Source organism: Zea mays, chromosome 6 (genome assembly GCF_902167145.1).
Source record: "Zea mays cultivar B73 chromosome 6, Zm-B73-REFERENCE-NAM-5.0, whole genome shotgun sequence".
NCBI lineage: Eukaryota > Viridiplantae > Streptophyta > Magnoliopsida > Poales > Poaceae > Zea > Zea mays.
The window spans coordinates 69,968,062-69,981,210 of NC_050101.1; positions in this window are offsets into that span (position 1 = coordinate 69,968,062).

The window sequence follows — 13,149 nt, forward strand, 5'->3', positions numbered from 1 at the left end:
CCTCTTGAAGAATTTCTTTTCCTTCTTTTCATCATCGCTATCATCTTCTTTCTTGCCCTTGAACTTGTTCTTCTTGGGCTTGTTACATTGATGAGCAAGATGACCGAGCTCACCACAGTTGTAGCAATCCATCTCAGAAATGGGCTTTCTTTTGTTGGAAAAGAATTTCTTCTTTCTTGAATCAAATTTGATGCCTTCTCTGTTGAGCTTCTTCAACATCTTGGTGGTCTTCCTTACCATCAAGGCAATGTTAGCATCAAGTTCATCATCACTTGAGGATTCTTCCTCAACTTGTATTTTTGCTTTTCCTTTTCTTTCTTGATTTGCTTTGAGAGCCAAATCCTTTCTTTTGGAAGATGACTCTTCTTTGTCGTTGATGTGCATGTACATCTCATGAGCATTGATCTTTCCCAAAATCTGTGTAGGTGTGGTAACTGAAAGATCCATTTGATGTAGCACAGTGACAATGTGTCCATATTTGTCTATTGGGAGGACACTGAGAATCTTCCTCACAACATCCGGTTGTGAGATTTGAGTAAGCCCCAATCCATTAACTTCCTCTACAAGAATATTGAGACGTGAGTACATGGCATTGGCATTTTCATTAGCAAGCATTTCAAAAGAATTTAACTTTCTCATGGCTATGTGATATCTCTCCTCACGCTCACTTCTAGTTCCTTCATGTAGAGCACAAATGTCCATCCACAAATCGTGAGCATTTTTATGATTTCTTACTCTATTGAACACATCTTTGCAAAGGCCTCTAAGCGGTTAAGCTAATCTAAGAGCAACAAGGCTCTAATACCAATTGAAAGGATCACGATGCCCAAGAGGGGGGTGAATTGGGCTATTCTAAAAATCAACACTAATTAAAAGCTAAACAAGAGCTAAGCAAGAGCCCAACTTCACCCCAACAACTAGCACTAAGATAATAATACTAGAAATACAATAATGCTAAGACAATACTTCAAATACTTGCTAAACAAATACGCAATGTAAAGTGCTTGAATTAAGTGCGAAATGTAAAGCAAGGTTTAGAAGACTCCTCCAATTTTTCCCGAGGTATCGAAGAGTCGGCACTCTCCACTAGTCCTCGTTGGAGCACCCGCGCAAGGGTATCGCTCCCCCTTGGTCCTCGCAAGAACCAAGTGCTCACTACGAGATGATCCTTTGCCACTCTGGCGCGGTGGATCCCTCGAGACCGCTTACAAACTTGAGTCGGGTCACCAACAAGATTTTCACGGTGATCACCGAGCTCCCAACGCCACCAAGCCGTCTAGGTGATGCCGATCACCAAGAGTAACAAGCCGTAGACTTTCGCTTGACCAAGAGAAGCCTAATGCAAGTGGTGTGTGCTCTAGGTGGCTCTCGCTAGCGCTAATGAGGAACAAATGCGGATTAAGATTCTCTAATCTCCTCACTAGGCTTTTGGTGCTTGCAATGCTCTAGCAATGTGTTGGAATAAATGTGGGGTGCAAGACATTGAATATGGTGGGTGGAGGGGGTATAAATAGCCCTCACCCACCAACTAGCCGTTGCAGGCATTTTGTTGTGCACTGGCGCAGCGGACAGTCCGGTGCGCCACCAGTGCGCCAACGTGCGCCACCGGTGCGCCAACGGTCGTTTCCAACGGCTAGTTCTGACAGTAGTCGTTGGACTCATGGCACACCAGACAGTCTGGTGCACTGTCCGGTGCGCTACTATAATTTATTTCTGAACCAGTCGCGCTTGGGTTTTGCTGCACGGGGAGACCTTCCCCTGGGCTGGCCTGGCCCACCTGGCAGATGGTGCACCGGACAGTCCGGTGCACACCGGACAGTCCGGTGCCCCAGGGCCAGAAACCCTACCTCTTGTTTTTCAGTTGATTTTCAAATCGGTTTTCGTTCTAACTTGTGAGTGAGTTCTAGAGTGACACCTAGCATTGTATGTGAGTGTGATTGTGCACCAACACTACACTAGAACTCTCTTGGTCAAACTACTCATCGACAACCCCTCTTTATAGTACGGCTAAAAGAGAATAAAAGACCTAACTAAATCACGAGTGTCCACATCTCCTTGACACTCGGACTCTGTAGTCCTTCACCTTTTGTTTCGTCGTTTTAGCCGTCACTTCGAGTTCTTATCTCCGGGATTGTTTTCACTGTTGTAGTACTTCTACCTGTAATGTGACCTAACTTACCATTTGTCTCTGCAAAACACAAGTTAGTCACATATAACATTACGTTGTCATTAATCACTAAAACCAACCAGGGGCCTAGATGCTTTCAGTTGCCTTCTCGAGACCCCCTAGATCGACGTGGAAACATTCGCGACTTGGGCCACAGTCCTCGTCGTCAAGGCTGTGGCCATCATCGGAGTAATCGGAGAGGCAGTAGTCACATGCGACCATGAAGTCTCGCATGGCACTGGGGTTACCGAGCCTGGAGAAATCCCGACCAAAGTCGGGCTCATCATCTTCCTCGGAACCCGGGGGCCCATAGGTCGAGATGGTCGTCAGTCGGTCCCAGGTGGACCACATATGGTACCCCGGAAGGTTAGGATATGCCTTTATGAAAGTGTCCACCGAAGCGGGATCGCTTGGTGGGTCGAAGCTGAATCTAAAAGGCACAAGATGGAAAATGGACGGTACCTCTTGATCGACGGATGGTGACGAAGTCGCGTCGGGGACGGACTGCACCGTTATCTCAGGTACGAGGCTAACGCCCAGCAAGTCCTTCGCGAGCGTGCTGGCATCGTCCGTCTGCTTGGGGTTGGCGTGTTGCGGGGAAATAACGCTCGTCTTCGTCTCAGACGCGAGGTCAACGCCTGATGTGTCCCCCGCTGGGGCGCCGGCGTCGTCAACTCGCTCGACAGCCGATGAGGTGCCGCCTCCTGCTTGGCCATGGCTACCCCGCCTCCTCCTCCGTCGGCGGGGAAGGTGACGGGACAGACCCGGATGCTGCTCTTCCGCCACGCGGGGAAGACGTCATCGATTCCGCCGCCGGTGGGCGGGCTGACGGCCGCCATTGTCGTTGTCGCGCGGCGGAGGAAGGAGTACCATGTCGTAGCTGCCGTCGAGGAACATGAACTCGAGACTCCCAAAACGGAGCATCGTCCCGGGCTGGAGAGGTTGCTGGAGACTACCCATCTGGAGCTTGACGGATGCGCTTGCAGTAGGGGGTTACAAGCGTTCGCGAGGGAGAAAGAGAGAGAGAGCCTGTTCGTCGGCCCGTCCTCCCGCGTGGCCACCTTCTCGTACGAGGGCCCTGGACCTTCCTTTTATAGATGTAAGGAGAGGGCCCAGGTGTACAATGGGGAGTGTAGCAATGTGCTAACGTGTCTAGCAGAGAGGAGCCAGAGCCCTATGTACATGCCGACGTGGCTGTCGGAGAGGTGTTGGAGCCCTGTTCATGTGATGTCGTGGCCATCGGAGGAGCGCTTAAACCCTGTAGAAGCACAGCTGTCGGGGCTGTCGGGTCCTTGCTGACGTCTCCTAGCTTCCGTAAGGGGCTGAGGACCGCCGTCGTCATGGAGCACGCGGGGTGCCATCATTACTTGTTTACCGGGGCGAGCCAGAAGGGACGTCGGTCTTGTTCCCCATAGCCTGAGCTAGCTAGGGGTAGGGTAATGATGTACCCCCCTGCAACGTGGTCGGTCCGAGCCCGAGGTCGGGCGAGGCGGTGACTCCTCCGAGGTCGAGGTGGAGTCCAAGCCCTGGGGTCAGGCGAGGCGGAGACCGTCTTCCGAGGTCGAGGTGGAGTCCGAGCCCTGGGGTCGGGCGAGGTAGAGATCATCGTCCGAGGTCGAGGCGGGGGCCGAGCCCTAGGATCGGGCGAGGCGGAGCTTCCAATGGCGCCTGAGGCTGGACTTGGCTGCTGTCAGCCTCACCCTAGCGGGTGGCACAGCAGTCAGAGCAGGGCAGGCGGCGCTATTTTCCTGTCAGGTTAGTCAGTGGAGGGGCAAAGTGACTGCGGTCACTTCGGCCCTGTCGACTATGGAACACGCGTCAGGATAAGGTGTCAGGCGATCCTTGCATTGAATGCTCCTGCAATCCGGTCGGTTGGCGAGGCGATCTGGCCGAGGTCGCTTCTTCGTGAAGCTTGCCCGAGCTGGGCCTCGGGCATGTCGAGGGTGCACCTGTTGCTTGAGGGGGCCCTCGGGCGACGCGTGAATCCACCTGGGTCTGCTGCTCCTGCCCGAGGCTGGGCTTGGGCGAGGCGAGATCGCGTCCCTTGAGTGGACGGAGCTTTGACCTGTAATGCGCCCATCAGGCCTTTGCAGCTTGTGCTGATGGTGGTTACCAGCCGAGATTAGGAGTCTTGGGGATACCCCTAATTATGGTCCCCGACAAGGGTACAACCTCTACAGAGTGTAAAACTGGTATACTAGCCGAGCTCACGGTCATGAGCAGCTCAGGACTCTCTGATGATTAATTTATGAAACTTAAATTCAATTTTGTCATTTGCATTTGCATGGGATTATTATTAATTTTGTTCTATTATTTTTTATTAAGGTTTGGTATTCACTTACATCTAGTAACTGCTAATAAAATTTTGACCAACTAATTAAAAGCAATGCTCAGCTTTAAACCCTTGTCATTGATTAGCCTTACACATCACATGAACTCCCACCTTTGGTGAGTTCATGCCCACTGGTTTCCCCACAACTTGTTGAGCTATGATCATGTGTGAGCTCACCCTTGCTGTCTCACACCCCCCACAGGAGAAGAACAGGTAGTTTAGGAGGAGCCACAAAGCGAGGAGTTTGATCTGATCTAGGTGGTGTTTCCCTAGTTGACTTTGCGCCAAGGATGATCCTTAGTCCGTTTATTATTTTATCTTTTATTTTGTAATAAGACTTCCGCTATGTAATAAATACTCTTATGTTATTGTGACATTTATCTCTATACACTCTGTTATTATATATGTTGTCTTCTTGGCGCATGTATGAGATGCACCTGGCTTTGCTCCTTAAAGATGGGTGTGACAGAAGTGGTATCAGAGAAAATGTTGACTGTAGGGCGAAACCTAGATAGAAATGGACAAAACCCTTCCCTACTTACCTTTCTCTGATTCATTCTATACTTATCTCATCTTGATCCTATCTCACCTTTTGTTGTTCCACTCTGATTACTCTTATCCTTTCTATTCTAAGACATGATGGATTTCACACCTTGGAATCCTACAACTATGATCTTTTTAAGAGATAGGGAACCTAAGACAAAATTTTAAACTATTTTCTTTATTTAAAAATGTTGGTTGATTGTTCTGATGATAAATGTCTGATTTGCTTCTTTGATTGATTGAAATATTATATATGGACATCTTAGCATGTACCACCATAAGATATTGAGTTAGCTTTAGTAGGTAAAACATTAATATGCTTAGCTAATAAATCCCCTAAAGTAACATGATTCGTAACTACCTGCCTTGCCTACTATTCTCTCTTACCATATATTTCTAACTCACATGGTCAATACCAGGAAGGGTGGTGGAATTGATTTACCTCCCAGATGACACACTCGGAGGATAGTTAGACAACCCCAGCCACAACCAGCAAAGATGGATCCTCCGCCACCGCCTCCACCAGCAGGAGTAGACCCACTGGTTGCAGCTCAGATGAGGATGATGCAACAAATGGCGGACACTATTGCGGATATGCGTGCTCAGATGCAGCAAGAACGCCAGGAGATGCGCCAGGAATGAGAAGAGATACGCCAGGAGTTACGCCAGGAGCGAGAAGAGATACGGCAAGAGAGAAGGGCGCAACAACAGCTGCAACAACAATAGCAACAGCAGCAACAGCAACAAGTACCATTGCCTCCACCACCACCAGTTCCACCCCGAGATAAGCAATGGGAGTTCATGAGCCATAAGCCACCGACATTTGCTAGTTCTCCTGATCCACTGGACGCAGATGATTGGCTGAAGTCCGTAGAGAAGATGTTGAACATTGCTCAGTGCACGGACCGGGAGAAGGTTTTATATGCTTCTGGTCGTCTGACAGGTCCTGCTGCTGATTGGTGGGATTCATATACTGCTGCCCACGATGCTGCTGATACTATTACTTGGGCAGAGTTCAGTACGCAGTTCAGGAACTATCACATACCGGCTGGACTAATGAAGATTAAGAAGAAAGAATTTCTATCGCTGAAGCAAGGAAGCATGTCAGTCAGTGAGTATCGCGACAAGTTCATTCAGCTATCTAGGTACGCACCGGATGAAGTTGCTGAGGATGATAGGAAGCAGGAGCATTTTATTGAAGGACTTAATGGACCCCTGCAGTATGCTCTAGTGGCACATATATTCCCATCATTTCAGAGGCTGCTTGATAAGGCTCTAGCTATTGAACACAAGTGTGTTCAGCTAGGAGATTTGAAGAGGAAAGCTATATCTCAAGGACAAGGAAGCAGCAGTGTTCGTCCTCGCTACAGTTCACCCCAAGGTACACCAGTTCGCACTGGCGGTGGCCAGCGCCCAGTTCAGCAATCACCTCAGGCTACCCCCACTGGTACCCCGACGAAATTCTCAGGACAAAGTGAAGGCACTACTTGCTACAAGTGTGGGATGATTGGACATTATGCAAATGTTTGCCCATAGAGGATTGCTACTACTCCAGTTCAGAATAAACAGCTTACTCGAGGATCTAGCAAGGGATACTCTATTGCCAGAGTTAATCAAGTCAGCGTTGATGCTACTCCGGATGGTGCTGACATCGTACTTGGTATGTTTTACGTTAATGCAGTTCCTGCAACCATATTATTTGATTCTGGTGCTACACATTCATTTATGTCTGCTCGATATGCCAACACAAATGAGATACCCATGCTAAATATGAGAAAACCAATGATAGTAATTACACCTAAAGGGCCTATTGAGGCAAATCATATGACACGTAGATTGACATTAACAATTATGGGAAGAGAATTTGGAGCTACTGCTATAATATTAGAGGCAAGCAGTATAGATCTAATCCTTGGTATGTCATGGTTAAGAAAGGCAAAGGCCATTATAGCATGTGGTAGAGGTACTGTAGAACTCACCAGCCCTAAAGGAGAAAGATTTCAAGTTAATATTGCAGTAACCACCTCATCCAAACGTGCAATGTTCTTTATGCCAGAGGAGTTTGTTGGTGACAACATCCGTGTGGTTAGGGATTTTCTGGATGCCTTTCCAGAGGAGTTACTAGAGATGCCACCAGATAAGGAAGTTGAGTTTGTTATTGATCTCTTACCTGGGACTGCCCCTATTTCTAAACGGCCATACAGGATGTCTGTAGAAGAGTAAAAGGAACTTAAGAAGCAGTTAACTAAGTTACAAGAGGCTAGGTACATTCGTCCGAGTTCCTCACCTTGGGGAGCGCCGATTCTGTTTGTACAGAAGAAGGATGGGTCACAACGAATGTGTGTGGATTATAGATCTCTTAATGATGTTACTGTGAAAAACAAGTATCTGTTACCCCATATTGAGGATTTATTTGATCAGATGAGAGGTGCAAGGGTATTTTCGAAGATTGATCTCCGATCGGGTTACCATCAGATGAGGATTAGACCATCGGAAATTCCCAAGACAGCATTCTCGACTCGATATGGATTATATGAGTTCACTATTATGTCATTTGGATTAACCAATGCACCAGCTTATTTTATGAATTTGATGAATAAGGTGTTTATGGAGTATTTGGACAGATTCGTCGTGGTATTCATCAACGATATTCTTATCTATTCCAAGAGTGATAGCGATCATGAGGAACATCTGAGATTGGTGCTACAGAAGCTACAAGATAACCAGCTCTATGCCAAGTTTAGCAAGTGCGAGTTTTGGATTGGTGAGGTGCCATTTCTTGGTCATATCATTTCTAATGGAGGAATATCAGTGGATCCTGCTAAGGTTAAGGAGATAATGGAGTGGAGAGTATCCACTACAGTTATGGAGATTCAGAGTTTCTTGGGACTAGCAGGATATTATCGGAGATTTATTGAAGGATTTTCTAAGATCGCTAAGCCTATGACCTCACTTCTGGAGAAGGGCAAAGAATTTAAGTGGGACGAGAAGTGCCAAGATAGCTTTGATCAATTGAAGAAGAGATTGATGTCACCACCAGTGTTGGTTATGCCAGACCTACAGAAGGGATTTGATATTTATTGTGATGCATGTGGCCAAGGCTTGGGATGTGTGCTCATGCAAGAGGGACATGTGATTGCCTATGCTTCTCGTCAGTTGCGGAAACATGAATTGAACTACCCCACTCATGACTTAGAGATGGCAGCCGTTGTGCATGCGCTTAAGATATGGAGACATTATATCATGGGAACTAAGTGTCAAATGTATACGGATCATAAGAGTTTGAAGTATATATTCACTCAGAAGGATCTCAACCTTAGGCAACGCCGTTGGTTGGAGCTTATTAAGGATTATGATTTGGAGATTCACTATCACCCGGGCAAGGCAAATTTGGTGGCAGATGCCTTGAGTCGAAAGGAGCATGTTCATTCAGATGTTGTTGCCCAACTACCCGATGAGATTGTTGAGGATTTCAGGAGACTGAACCTGGGAATAGTTGCTCACACTGAAGGAGTTACCATTGATGTGGAACCAACCTTGGAACAAGAAATCCGCAAAGGACAAATTGGTGATACTAAAATACAAGAGATTAAGGATATGATTACTGAAGGTCGAGGTCCATAGTTCATGGAAGATGAGCAAGGCACCGTATGGTTCAAGGACAGGATATGTTTTCCTGATATTGAAAGCCTTCAAGAGACTATTTTAAAGGAGGCCCATGACTCGGATTATGGATAAAGGGTGAACTTCATAACCAAATTCAAATTCAAATACGAATTGTGGATAAATAGAGAAGAAAATAAAGGAAAATAAAAAGAAGAACATAATTGTTCGCGTGGGCCAACTGATCCCGCTTCCGGCCCATGTAACAATTGCCTGCGCGCGGCCCAATTGTGGCTATCACGCGCCGACACCACGGGGCCGCTAGTCAGCCTCTCTCGCGCGCGCGCCTGTGTCACACTACCACCGGCGGGTGGGCCCCCTTGGTCAGGTCATTCGTTCCCAACGGAACGCGACTCAGCAGGAGGAAATCTCTCACCGAGATCGACGGTGGCGTGCGCGGAGGTCGTAGGCCCATTGAACCTAACGCGGGTGTGGGCGCCGTATCCGCCGCCCTACCAATAGATCACCCGCACCCTGTTGACCTATCCCGCTCCCTTCGTCGACTAGTGCCGCGCCAAGCTTCCGGCCGTGTGACTCCAATTGCCCCGCCGCCGGGGAAACTCGTCGGTGCTTGCCTGCCAGCCTCTGCGCGCGGTCAGTGGTGTGCGTCGGTGGCCGGAGTAGCTGGTTGTGCCCTCAATTCGAGTTGTGCACCTCGGGTGGCCTGGGAATTTCACGCCGTAGTCGAACTTCACCGCGAATCCGCTGCTCGCCGTCGACTAGCCGCGTCACGCCCCGAATACCAGTGAGTATCCATTGTGCCTTGATCAATTGCTCTCTGTGATGGCATTGCACTCCGTTGGGTTGTGTTTGGGGCGCTAGAACTGAGGGTTCCAGATGTCGGCAATGGCGCCGCCGCGCCCCTGTGCGACGCCGCCGTCGGAACAACCTGGATTTATGAATTGATCGCGGACCGTCGATTGATTGATCGGTGGCTCAGATGAGAGGTAGAAAATGTTTTGGGGTGAGCCATTCTGAGCCGTAGATCTAAGATCCAAGGGGTGCGCGTCGCGCTCGATTATGTGGAGCACGGTCCGTTGATCGCGGATCGTGAGGCTAGCATCGCGTACCGGTTCAAAGATTTCAGAGATCTAATCTGGGCCGTGTAGCTGTGGTCGGACGGCTCGGATTTGCCCATACCTCTTTAACCGAGATCCTTTTTCACATGAACCCTTATGTTATTACAGAATAAAACCCGCAGTCCACGTGGACTGTGCGCTGGGTCTTGGTCATCTTACCCCGAGGCCCCTGAGTTCCCTGTAAATAGTGCGCCCAGTCCATAGCCCTGTAATTTCAGTTATTTGATTTTAGAAATTACTTTTTAACACAAAAATAAGAGCTAGGACTTTAATAAATCATAGAAAATTCACGTGAACTCCAAATTAACCCATTCCTGTTTTTAAAATTTTGTAATATTATTCTCTATCACTTAGAGTCTCTGTTTGGTCATGAAAATAGTAAGAAAAATAATCTCTCACTTAATCTTATTTTAAGCACATAAAACCTTTGGAAATTCATATCTTAAAATCTGTAACTCCAAAAATTATGATTCCTGTCCCTAGGATTTTATTTTAATGTGTAGATTATTACTGTATATTTTGTTTACATGTTTGGTGTGATGTTAATTTTCTCTATATACTGTGTTTGTTTGTATTGTGGCGAGTAGAAGAACATGTGACTGAGGATCCTAGTGAGCAGCAGATAGAAGTAGCTGAGCAGGAGCTCATTGAAGGCAAGTTGTGCCCTTGACCACCTTTATTACCCAATAATGTTCTTTAATATCACTTATTCATGCATAGGTTTAATTTTGATGGGACCCAATATGCCTTCCTAGTCTGTTTATCCATGTTACCTTGTTTGCCCCTGAATGACTTGGGTAGTTTTGCTATTGCTTTACATGGTTTCGGCATAATATTTCATTATATCCATGTTCCAGTTATTTTATTATTTTATTTATGTTCATGTCAAGATCATTAATGTTAAATTGGAACATGGAGCTTAACTTGAGAAACACGTGTCACCACAAGGGTTTAATGGGACGCCCTTGGCTGACTAATTAGGAAAGCTAGTGGAAGACTACCTTACCCGAAAGGGGCAAGGGCAATAGGGGGGTTGCATGCAAGGAGGTTCTCGGGTTGATTTTGCTGCGATGGCGGTCAGACGGGGGATTCTTGCAAGTGCGCTTCCCATAAACTGTAGCGGGTTGTCGGAAGCTAGTGGAACTTTGTAAAGGCCTCGTAGTGTTGCCCTGTCTCGCTTCCTTGGTAGAGGTGTATGGGAGTCACGACCCCTTGGCAGATGGGTAACATGACTTGTGGGTACAGGGTACAACCGCCGCAGAGTGTAAAACTGGTATACTAGCCGAGCTCACGGTCATGAGCAGATCAGGACTCTCTGATGATTAATTTATGAAACTTAAATTAAATTTTGTCATTTGCATTTGCATGGGATTATTATTAATTTTGTTCTATTATTTTCACTACAACCTTTTAGGCCTTCTGTGACATTGTGATTACGTCACTAACTAGTGTTTATTTGTCATAGGTTGTATTTTAGTGACGCCATTGTGACGAAAATGCCATCGTCATAGAAGGTGCGTGTTAAATAGACTACAATGACGATCATCAAAAAATCGTCATAGATTTTATGACGCGCACTAGGTTTGTCACTAAACATATGACACTCTATTTCGTCATAAGCGCATCTAAAAACGTCACAATTCGTACTACCATGCATTGCCACATGTGTAATAGTGATGACATGGTATGTGACATGGCAAAACCTTTATGGCAAAAACATTCGTCATAGATTTGATCACGTGACAAAAGATGAGGCAAAATTGTTATGACGAAGAATTTCGTCACAAATTGGAAGGTGGTGGCCACTAACGTGGCAATGCGTTTGTGACAAATATTTTCATCACAAAATGTGATGACGTGGCAAGTGATGTGGCGAACCATTTATGACAGATACAATCGTCATCCGAAGGAACACATCATATGAATTCATATCGTCATGTAATATTACACATCATAATCAAAATATCATATGAATATGTTCAACACAAATATTTCATCCAACAAAGAATAATATAACTTCAAAACATATATCTGCTTTAACTTAAAATTCAAACCAAATCCAATAACTTGAACTCAAAGTATTAAACATTAAGCATAATTGAAAATAATCCTATAACTTCAAGTCTTCAAATATAGAGCTACTGTAACTAGCTTCTATAACAGCCATAAGGATGCGGGTCCTATAGTGGTCAAGCAGACTTAAGATGGGGGCACTTGGCTTTGATTGAAGCTTAATAGTTGTCGAAGGATGTTGTTATTTTCAATAGTGCTTAAACAATCATTATGGAGCCTTTCTTGGAGGCGGACTGAAGACCAATATTGCGTAGGAACACACTAGAGCCTGATGGCACATTAGATACAACTCCTGTAGGAGATTTTAGTTGTTGTCCATCCTAAACCGGTGTTGCCACCATTTATTGCATGTCAACCTAATATAAAGGTTAAAGGTTATTCATCAGTATAGTATATCGCAAGTTGCAAGTTGTGAGTACAAACATGAAAGGAAAACAAGCACTTACAATAGCTTTCTGAACATTTTCGCTAAAACCTTTCTTCTTGCTGCAATGCATCTCCTTGAAAAGATATATTGCACTAGGTTCTGCACCCTTATATTTTTGTTGCTTATGAAATGATATAAAACGAGTCCGGTGAGAATGGTGGTCATGAAATAAGGTACATGTTGAATTTCGAAATAACAATTTAAAAGGCATTTTAGATATGAGCAGTGCTAAAACATTTAAATGAAATGTTATGAAAGCATCCTCCAAGTCAGATGGGTCAATAACAAAAATAAATACAATTCATCCAAATGGAATAATTAGGACATCACAATCATATGTCAAGAAATAAAAAAAACACCTCAGCATAGTTGTGTCCATCAATAAAAGAGCATATGTCATGCTTAGTTAATCATTCCAGCAATAGAAGAGCATATGTCATGCTTAGTTAATCATTGTGTTCAAGGTGGGCTACAATTGTCTATCAGGTGAGAAGATAAATTGAATTAGGAAGTATGAATAGTACTAGTAGCTTACATACCAAATGAAAATGTTTATTTTTTTAAAACTATCCATTTGATAGACCTCCAGAGAACAACAGAATGGAGACGCCCTCTCTCTTATCTATCAGCTGAAGCCTCAAGGATCCCTTTCCAGTGTTTTCATAATCACGATTTGTGTAGTTTGCAAATTGGAACTACCAAAAATATGAAGCCTCCATCAGGCGTATGTTCAGGTAAGAGTTATAAAGTCACCTAAACTTCATATAGAGAAACCTAAAGGAAACAACCCAACCTTGATAGAAGATGTGCAAAAAAGAGGGGTTCCACCCACTCATTCTCTAGTGGACAAATGGAATCACTAACA